The 9,713-nt window shown below is 42.8% G+C and overlaps 1 protein-coding gene across 1 annotated transcript in view; it reads right to left on the bottom strand.

Moving 5' to 3' along the window:
• Positions 1–6,790: 6,790 nt before the first annotated feature.
• LOC147897923 (peptidyl-prolyl cis-trans isomerase FKBP16-4, chloroplastic-like) overlaps positions 6,791–9,713 on the bottom strand; it is a 63,730-nt gene continuing 60,807 nt past the window's right edge. The window contains exon 7 of the mRNA XM_087380148.1: positions 6,791–7,032. The gene's annotated coding sequence lies outside the window, so the exon portion shown is untranslated. The remainder of the gene's footprint in view (positions 7,033–9,713) is intronic.

Raw genomic sequence — 9,713 nt, 5'->3', positions numbered from 1 at the left:
TTGTATTACAAAAAGAATTGAAGTTCAACAACCACTTTAGAAGGGGCAATATGCCCTATAAATCCTATTTCTTGTCAACGGTCATCCATGACATTTGATGATGCCTACTTTTAAACTAAGAGATGTTTAAGCTACTGAGTACTAAAACACCGTATGTTAACGTTCCTAACTTAATTTTGTGGCATGGCCATAAAGGCCCTGACAAATAGCACCTAGCCATAAAGGCATTGACAGATGCAGTTTCGACCTAGGAATCAATGACTTGGTTGGCACCAAGTGAGCTCCCAATCAAGCTCAGCTTCTATGGGGATCATTACTTGCATATCTCCGAGGAGGGATTTATTGATCCTCCAAGATATACATGGATCCACCTCCCACATTGATTTAGGATCTCTATTGGACGATTCTATGTTTCATCACATCGACTCACAATTGAGAGTGTGCGAGTTGAGGGAGTACCCAAAGAGAGTCACATATGTATCGTCAACATGAGATTGAGTGAGAGGAGCGCTTCATCTTCAGATCGATTCCTCTCTTATCTAGATCAAAGATCCTTGGCCACCTTCATCCATGAGGCAAGTAGGCACAAAGAGTGCTTACTCAGATCATGGAGATAGGGACAGGACACACAAACAAACTCATCTCAAAGTATGATTAGGGACTTCTTCCAACCAGACCACACAAACCACCAGATCACGTGGCTGGTGGCGTAGAGGTCCAAAGCTAGCAGCAAGACACACTCGACTGAGGGCAACGAATGCATAGATCATACTTGGGGACATTCCTTCCATGTTCAGGACCGAAGCCCCATCGACAAAGATTCCCATGGCCCTTGTCAAACGTAGAGCCATCTCTAGGAGGCCACAATGGACTGCATCCATGGATAATTGCTAGTGTTTTATCTCTAACCTTATAGCAATATAGCCCCACCCACCAACAGGTCCATCATGATCTCCACTTTTGGCGCCTCCATTCATGTATCTGTTGTATCTAACTAGAGTTGGCATCGGATCTGATTTGATATGATGATGATGATGTTCTAACGATGTAGTATTGATGATGTCGTGACTATGTAGTACTTAGCATTTAGCATGGGTGATGATGCTCATTTAGTAGCTGCACCCTTTTATTGTATCAGGTTTCTCAAAGTTTCATAGACCCATCAGTTTTAATAAACTCTCTCTCTCTCTCTCTCAATTATGCAGGTTGAGATATGGAGACGAAATTTGAAAAAGTGTCTCTTTGATGCGTTATGCCAACGGTGCTCTAAGAGGTAGAGGACTAGGGAAGGAGCTTATCCAAGTCAGCCCAATTGAGGTAGAGGGAGTACAAGCCTACACACACTCCTCATTTAGAGAGGCAATGCACACTATGCCATTAGGGCACAATAGAGTGAGATAAACACTCCTTTTTTAGCATGTGATGCCTACTCAAGCATCAAAGAGGATTTCAAAAATATCATCTCAAGGCATTTAAGCATTGCTATTTTCCTCTCCCAATGTGGCCATACCTTAGCTATGGGAGCATACGTAGCTAAGGTTTAGGAGACAAGACGTCATGTTTTGGATCATGAGACATGCAGCATGTTTTCCACCATATGTATTAACCTAAGTTTCAAATATGTGAGGGGGCATGGGCATTAATTTTATTAACCTAAGTTTCTTTCTACCCACCTCTTTCGTCTCCCTTGCCCTGCTCCTACGCTCCCTCTCCCTCGACCTATCCTTGCCCCTCTCTTCCTCTGCCGTTCATTCCCCTCTCCCTGTTCCCTCTCCCTCTGCCTCCATGTTCCCTCTCCCTCCGCCTCTCTCCATCTTCTCCCTTCCCTCTCCCTCAACCTCCCCCTTCCCTTGCCTCTCCCTCTCCTCTCCCTCCACTCACCTTTCCTCTCTTCACTCAACCTCTGTGACACTCAACTTTCCTCTTCTTCCTCCCTCTCCTTCCTCCTTGGACTCAAGACCGTCTACTTATAGCTAGCCGCACTTCTAGAGACTTCTGGATCTAACATCTTCTCAAGAGTTCTGCATGCAGACTTGTCGTTGCGCCTTAATCAATCGGTCCCCTCTCAAATATGCTTACGTTAATCTCCCTCCCGATCGACTAATTAATTAATAGCATTTTTTATTACTGGGGGGCCATGTTTAACCTTTCACGTTGTTCAATCCTTCGCTGATTTCCTTTACATGCATGTAGGTTTCCTCTCAATCTTTAAAACAAAATCAACATATACTCTCTCTCTCGTTATATATATATATATGTACACACACACACACATGTATACTTCCCCAACTATGAATTATTATTTCATTTACCCCCATAAAATCTCCCCTTTACACTCTCTTTTTAACCACCCCACACACCAAGCACACTAATCATCCCATATCTCTTCTAATCTTGTCTCAACGCATGTACTCATTCGCTCTTTCTCAACTTGTGACTTAAACTTCACTTGTGGCTTAAATTTTTTTTAATTATCTAAGAATCCATATGGTTGTCTATATTTCTAGGTAAAGCGATAACAAGCCGGGGAAAACAAGCATTACCTATCTACCCAAACATAACTATGATATTCTAACACCTAGCTTGTTTGGATCACGGTGGCATGTAAGTGGACTCCGACCTTGGAACATGGACTGCCTGAGGATTCAACACCTTTTTTCAACATTATGTTTATCAAACTCAATATTATTAAAAATTCTTAATTTTGATCGAAATATTTGCAAACTCTAGTTGTTGCATTTTTCAACTTAGATGTCTCAAACCTTTTTTCCTTATATGTTTTTCTTTTTTTACTTTTTATCCAATTGATGGAATTAATTGTATGGCTCAATTATTGATGAGACTTTTTAATCTAAACACATGCTTTGATTTCCCAACTAACCTTTGGTCGAACTAGTACCATACAGGTTGTTCACATCCACTGGATAATTCTTTAGCATGGATAATCCTTAGTTATTTTGTAATCTGTCTTATTTTTTACTAACTTTTATATCTGTTTTGCAAAAGTGATTTACACATTTACTATAGGCATTATTTTTTCATTTTGACACTTATCATACAAATCCACTTTTATTTACTTATTGTCAGTAGAGGTAGAAAGTAAGTTCTATATGGTGGGCTTACTCCCCACCATGTGGTCTTATCCTTTGGATTGGGGGTGAGCAACACACACACACACACACACATGTATACTTCCCCAACTATGAATTATTCTTTCATTTACCCCCGTGAAATCTCCTCTTTATACTCTCTTTTAAACCACCCCACACACCAAGCCCACTAATCGTTCCATACCTCCTCTAATCCCATCTCAACCCATGCACTCATTCGCTCTTTCTCAACTTGTGACTTAAACTTCACTTGTGGCTTAAATTTATCTTAATTATCTATAAATCCATATGGTTGTCTATATTCCTAGATAAAGCGACAACAAGCCGAGGAAAACAAACATTATCTATCTACCCGAACGTAACTATGATGTTCTAACACCTAGTTTGTTTGGATGGTGGCAAGTAAGTGGACCTCGACCTTGGAACCTGGACTACCTGAGGATTCTACATCTTTTTTTAACATTATGTTTATCAAACTCAATATTAAAAATTCTTAATTTTGATCGAAATATTTGCAAACTCTAGTTGTTGCCTTTTTCAGCTTAGATGTCTCAAACTTTTTTTCCTTACATGTTTCTCTTTTTTTACTTTTTATCAAATTGATGGAATTAATTATATGGCTCAATTATTGATGGAACTTTTTAATCTAAACACACATATGTGGTGTATGTGTGTGTGTGTGTGTGTGTGTGTGTGTGTGTGTGTTTCAAGTTGTTTCAGCCTTCGTTCATTTCCTTCATGTGCGCGTAGGTTTGCTTTGTCAAATTTCAAAACCCCTATGTTGCTGCTTGTTGTTAAGATGGAATATAGTTGCTCAAACATATACCTTTGATGGCAAGAATTCTCATTTTCAAAATGGATGCTTTCTTGATCTATTGCAAGAGTCTTGTTAGAAAGCCTTTACATCTTTGCTACCTTCATCCCTTCTTGGCACGCATTAGAGGGTGAAGTGCGGTACTATTGCTTCAAAAAAATAGTTAAGATGTGACTATCAGCAAGAGAGCTTCGTCCAAGGTTTTTATCCTCTAGCATGCCCAAAGGCACAAAGTCACCATAAGCTAAGAATGACAGTTGTTGGTACCTCCTTTAACACTATATGAAGAGCCAAAGGTGTGGTACCTAGGATGATCTAAGAGAACTTATAATATTACATGAAGACAAATGGGGGAGGATCTCTCAAAATTACAAGTCTTTTTTAAGACCTCCCCATGCAGAAGAGGAACGATTGCATCGACCTTGACATAAACAAAAATCTTCAAAAAGATATCATGCTCCATCTCATGTGAGGCTCTCAAATCTAGCTCTTTCTCGATAAGGATTCTAACTTCTAGCAACATTCATCTTAGAATTTCTTTTCAAGACTCTAAGAAAATCACCACGTAAGCCCTACAATTGTTGGCACTAGTATTATGACTTGTTAATTGCTTTGAGTAACATTTATTGAGACACTACCATCCATGCCAACTTTCTTCTATCTTTTGCAAACAAGAAGAGCTGAAGTTGATAACATTTTGCAATAGATTAGAGGAGATTCCAAGGTTACTTGGTCCCATTTAAATGCCATTGTATAGCATCGGGATGTCTTTCTAAAGGCAAGTGGATTGCTACACATTCTTAGAAGTCCTTGTACAAAGCTAGTTTGAGCATCAACGTAAGGAATAAAGCAACATCAGACAAGAATGATGTCGACACTTGTTTGAAATTCGACAAAGGGAGGCCCCATAAGAATCCAACTGTGAATTGTCCAACTAAGGCAAGAAGATCGGTAATCAATGTGCCAATAGGCTGATTGGGAAGTCGTCTTCCTACAGTGCCTGAAGGAGTTGCATCTAAAAAACAAAAGATTAACCCTGTAGATAATGCATCTAAAAAACAAGAGGTTAACCCTATAGATAATGCATTGCATCTATGGAGCTCACATGCTTGTTCAATACAAGTGGAAGGCATCAACAAACAGGGAGTAAGCAATTCGAATTGCCCAAAGGTTTGACTCCATGTAAGAAGACACCTACTAAAAGGTACAATCCTCCCCATTACATACAAGATCGCACAACCTTTGACTCCCATGATTTAATGCATTCTACATTACCCTCATCAAAATCCAACTAATCAACTTCTCCCCTCCTAATCCCTCCTCACTAATACCCCATGCAACACACTCTCCCAAACTTCCTCGGGCGCTCAATGCAAGAACTCACCATTGCCCCTAAATGTGCTTCACCTCGTAAGTAACAACCTTCAAGTCCAAAGCTATTGAAGCACCAATGGGCATTCTTCTTTATTAGAAGCCTAAGGAACCGATATGGATCAACAATCCATGGGACGCTTGACCAATCAAAATGGGCAAGGCATTGGCTTGCTACGCAACCTACTTCTCAAGAGCTCAGCTTACAACCTTCAATACCTCGAAAGCAGTGCCACAACCAGGGAGAGGACTATACAACCAACAGATCCCTTCAAGCATCAATGTGTGCCTTGCCTTGCACGGATGCTTCCGTCTTCAAAGGTCTTCCTAGAACCCCTTCGTGCCCTACTCCTAAATTGCAGGGACAGATCCTGAGTCTCCAAGCACGTGACGCCCAGTCCATACTAGATAGACCATCTTGATGGGGAAAGCATGTCGTCCCTGTGTCATACCAGACGACTATATGGGCTATCGTCTCAAGGTCCTCTGTGTCAAAATAGTGAAAGACCCGGGCGTGTTCTACAATAGCAAGAGCTTCCAAGGCTCGGAGCCTAGAGGTAGACCCTTGACAATGAATTTCCCCAACATGGCTTTACTCTGCATGTCCAGTTTGATGATACCCAGGCCTCCGTCTTCCAAGTGACCCAAGGCCAAGTATTCCATTCATACAGAGCCTTCCCACAAAAAAATGACACCAACCACCTCAGCTGCCCCAGCCACCCCAATGCAAGCACCAACATGAGGCGATGTACGAAGCCGTCACCAAAAGGACCTAGTTCACCACCAATGCTCCCTCTACCAATGAGAAGTAGAGGAGCTTGTATCGAACACTCTCTAAGACTAGGGCAATCTGCTGCTCTGCTGAAATATCCAGTCCCACCTGAAAGCACAGGTATCTCACCGTCTACCCCCCAGGGATCGAACAGAGCCTAAGGTCACCGAGAACCGACTAATTTATTCCAATTGAGATAAGCTCTGAAGACAAATAGTATACCTCCAGGGAAAGCTAAACCCTATTCAGACTCTCGGATGAGTCCTCCATGGCAAAGAAGCCCTTGGAGCTGACCCTGTAGTGGTCTGAACCTATACCCAGCCAGGGCAAGCATGAAACATTCGAAGTTATTTTCATCACCATGAATTAAATTCCTTAATGTTTCTGATCTAACCAAAGACTAAATAAACACTCAATGCTTCAAAGGTAATCAAAGACTGGACTAACCGTCAAGGTCCCGAGTAACAAGGGACAACATAGAAATGCATTATAAGAATACTGCCACTGCCAGGTACTTGTTTACAAGTTTTAGCTTGAAGTCGAAGCCTAAAGGCAGTAATCGTCACAAATAAAAGCACAACATGCATGTGTTATATACAAAAAAAATTATAGGCACACAATTATGGCAAAAATAATTGGATTTGTCCAGCTAAAGCCTCGTAATGAGAGTTATAACAGATTGAAAATCTTCTTCCATCACAGCAATCAGCAGGATGGGCAAATGATTTAGAAGAATATTAAAAAATATTGAAGGAAACCCTTTTACTTTCAAAAGACCAGGATATACCAATTCCCAAAATGATGTTAATACAAATTCTGAGAATGTACATTTCATAGGCTTGCCTCTTTAAGCAATCAATGGATCGTAATAATCTCTGAACAAGACACTGTGGCCGAAATACACGACACAATGAAAAAAACCAAAATCCCTGTCATATCAGCCCTCAACCACTTTTACTGGTGACCTGCAAAACAATTTTCATGCTCTTCATTCAAAGACCCAAAACAAATTTAGACATGTACTGACCAGGAAACTTGGGGGACAGAAGGAGATCCACTAAAAGGAGGAAAGTTGCCCATACAGAAAGACACGCGGTGGATGTAGATTCCAGTGCTCATGTTTCATAGCAACCACAAAACGAAGCTAAAATTTCTTGATCCCTTAAACTAATGGGAAAGACTTTTCTGCAAGCAGGATGCACATTCCTGATCTTGTGACACACCCATACGCCTAGTGTATTTCACATCAGTTTCTGGCAGACCTTTAGTATGTGCTCTTCAATGCATATAAAGTACTACAAAGATGTCAATGTTTCAATGCATATAACTTTTTGTCGCCTTGTCCGAAAGAACTCAAATCATACAAAGTGCATCATAATCATAAGGCCAGTTAGGCCAATTGAAACAAACATTGTACAAAAAGATGCAGTATTATGTGAACCATCCTTGGAATGTTGTCTGCTGCTCCCCTAATCTCTCAAATATGTTATATCCCAAACTCTTACACAACTCAACCCATGCCAAGAAAACCAAATACCACACAAGGTAAAGTTAGCTAGCTTGCCACAAAACATGGACTCCTTACAAGAGCCGCCTCCAAGCTCAACTCTCATCCCCCTCCCCCCCCCTCCCCAAAAAAAAGAGACTTTCCTCTTATATTAGGCTTGTAAATTTCCATACAAGGGCACTGACAACAAGAAGGGATGGGATCTCATGATAACAGGTCAGAGCAGACACAAGTAGCCAGAGTGGGATATTGTACAGACAACAGATTCCTCAATCTGTGAAGACGTACAATATGCCTGCATGCCAAACATTGCAGAAATGTGTGTTCTGCTCTCAAGTTCTCCTAGAATCTCCCTAGCTCTGCTCCCAAATTGAGTGTAGTGTGTAAACAATGTCAAGCCACGACATTCACTAAGTTGCAATGCAAGTCTTCCATCCATCCATCACTAGGTTGCATGGGCGCCAGCCATATGTGCTATGCTGAAGTCTCCAAGACATCATCCTCGGACCTCCAGTAGTCGATAGAGGCACCTGCTAACATACCACCGAATGCGTACTCACAATATATACAGGGGAACCTCCTTTTTCCTTGAATAGGCAGGCCTTCATACCCTCTGGGAGCCATGCTACCATGCCCCATGTCAGCAGTTGGGACGCCTGCTGCAGTCCAGCAATGATCATAAGCATGCTCTCCGAATGACATGAGCTAGCATAGACTGTCATATAGACTCTTAGGGCAGCATGGGCTGCTCCTGTGGGTACCATCTATCACCACGTACTCTAACCACAGCCAAATTGGGAGAGCTCCACTTGCACATGCCTGAAATACAAGATCTTCTACAGCCAATGACTGGACCAAAGCCAGGTCCCTGCTGCTAAAGTCGCTAGCTCTCATGTGAAGTGAAGTCATGAAGGAGAAGGAAAACTGAAGACATCTACCAATACATGTAACATAGGACAAGAAGGATACCGGTTCTAGCTAGAGGACTTGCTCTAGCCAAAACCATCCATGACCTGTCCCATAAAGACAGTCTCCACTATGACTCGTGTCTAAGACTGGCTGGTTGCTAATAAGTGAAAGTTTTATATTGGTAAGGTAGCCCTCTGTGGCAGTCTCTTTGGAGATTCTTGAAGCCATAAGAGCCAATATAGAGCCTACAGAGCATCCAGGCCTGTAGACTGGCTTAACATTGGACAAAAGATGTTGGAAAGGTCACCTCCCCATTTGTAAACCCCCATATGAGGAGAGCGTGGGGGAGGGAGACCTTGGGCAGGATGTGCCCCAAAAGAAGAGAGGAGGGTACCTGGCTGATCTGCAGGAGCATAAGGCGGAGCAGAGAACAGCAGTAGGGACCCAAGAGAAGAGGCCATGAGCTCACGGATGATGTCAGCAACAGTACGGAACAATACGGAGCTGAGGCGCAAACGTGTGGGCAGATCAGGGAGCCAAGAAATAGCGCAGCATAATGGGGGTCTATGGGCAGGTATACAGCCTGCAGCAGGGTCTCCAGCAGCAGCAAAGGGGAGCCTAGCAGCAGCCCAAAAGGGACTAGCTAGGGCCCTTATTTAGGGCTGGTTGGGCTGAGCCAACCAGGTCAGTTGGGCCAGCCAACCAGGTCTGTCCAGTCGGCCCATTTAGGGCTGGCTGGTCGGTCCATTTGAAAGGGCCTTGGGGCCTATAAAAGGAGAGGCACTTGCCTCATTTCATATCCAGCAGCCAGCGATCCAGGAGGCAGAAAGGAGCAGCAGGAAGCCACCCTCTGGGCCTATAGCCAGGAGGTGAGAGGGTGCTTGAAGGGCTGCAGACTTAGCTCCAGGGAGAGGCTGAACCTAGTCTACACATCTATTTTATGCACATAAGTTAAGAAGTTTGTGATTCCACATCCCACACCACACAGTGTGAGCTCCTGGCATTACTATAAGTCTTCCGCTGTGTGTACCCTTTGTTGGGTAAATTCTAACATGGTATCAGAGCCCAAGTAGGAGGCTCACAGGTGTGGGAGCCTGAAGGCAGGGACCTTGCTGAAGGACGACCCTGATTCAAAAGCTCTTGGGAATCGACTTCCACAACTGGAGGATTGTGCCCTTGCGAGAAGGAGGGTGACTCAGGTTCAGTCAGGTGTGTTTAAAGTTCGCGGTC

Source organism: Dipteris shenzhenensis, chromosome 10, assembly GCF_047967505.1.
Source record: "Dipteris shenzhenensis isolate YYH24624 ecotype China chromosome 10, Dip_SZ_1.0, whole genome shotgun sequence".
Classification (NCBI taxonomy): Eukaryota; Viridiplantae; Streptophyta; class Polypodiopsida; order Gleicheniales; family Dipteridaceae; genus Dipteris; species Dipteris shenzhenensis.
This window is presented reverse-complemented; position numbering and strand designations above follow the sequence as displayed.